We start from the raw sequence: 1,403 nt of genomic DNA, 5'->3' as shown, positions 1-1,403 counted from the left end.
CCGGTGTTTGCGTTGTTTCAGCAGAGCTATCTTGTGCTTTCGATTCACAAACCTGATCAGGATCACTGGTTTATCCGTATTCTTTCTCAGAGGAAGCGGATGACAGACCTCAACAGTGTTTAGGTCCAAGGAAATCCCTTAAGACGTAAGAAATACTCCAACTTGATTCTCTACGGTCGGGTTAGCTTCCGTCACAGCTCCGTTAGCATCCATGCTAGCGCTGGTAGCACCAGGCCGCACCCGAGGTTGTAGTTGAAGTCCCGTGAGAATCACATTATTCATCCGTGCCTGTTGATTCATGTCATGCATCCTCCTCTCCAGGAGATCTTGGCGATTATCTCGTTGTTCGTTACGTGCCTTTGCCTGTTGGAAATCTTCCACGAGTTGAAGCAGCGGTGTTAGTACATCTTGAAGTTCCAGAAGAGCTGCTAGCTTAGGTTCAGAGAGAAGTGCTGGGGTTAGCTTAGCCAGCTCCCTCTTCGTACAGCAGCCTCATATTAGTGGGCACGTTACCAATACGCCGGTCTGTCTTCAATGCATGTGGGGAGCTATTGACTTCAACTAGGGATATTGTTGTGCGGTGAAAGGAATACTTCCAAGATCTCCTCTATCTTACTGGTGCATCTCCCCTTGAGGAAGCAAATGCTGAGGACTTTGCGGTGGGGATGTGCATCCTCCAGGCTGAAGTCACCAAAGTAGTCAAAGAGCTCCTAGAGCACATGGCTCATGTTCGTCTGAGGGGGTGCTATGTGTGCTTCTTTCCGGAGGGCAGCAGAGGTACATCAGTACTGCAGCTTCTCCTTAGGATGCAAACATTTCATACAAATGTCTTGATTTTTTTAGTTTTTGTGATGAATCAGAGGAGTCATGACTGAAAAAAAACAAGCAAGAAACTGCGAATAGAGAAACAAGAATACGTGGAGGAGCACTATAACTCACCTCTGTTTGTGATTCACATGTTCAATTGGTTTTAGCTCTGACACGGCCGTCTGCATTTATCCGGACTTGGAACCGGCAGAAGAGGACACTGTATTGTGTCCTCTTGTGGTTGCATTACACACTCACACACTCACACATCCACACTTGCACACCCCCGCATGTAAACACACATCCACACATACATTTGTATATATATAAACTATATATATATATATATATATATATAGACAGAAAACAATAAAAGAAAAGTAAAAAATGATTATTCTCGATTTGCTGTCCTTATTAAGGGAGTTCTTCAGGAGTCAATGTCGTCTGCATGGAGGACTAAAACATCTGGGTCATCATCTTCTGCAGCGACAGGTTGGAGGGAGATTGAGAAACATAATCACTCACCTGAGCACAGGTGTCAGCTCACCTTAGCACTAACCGTTTGTGTGACAGAATGAAAGTCGTTATCTGAATGG

This window comes from Oryzias melastigma, linkage group LG9 (assembly GCF_002922805.2).
Source record: "Oryzias melastigma strain HK-1 linkage group LG9, ASM292280v2, whole genome shotgun sequence".
Lineage (NCBI taxonomy): Eukaryota > Metazoa > Chordata > Actinopteri > Beloniformes > Adrianichthyidae > Oryzias > Oryzias melastigma.
The sequence above is the reverse complement of the archived record's forward strand: the minus strand, read 5'-3'. Positions refer to the sequence as shown.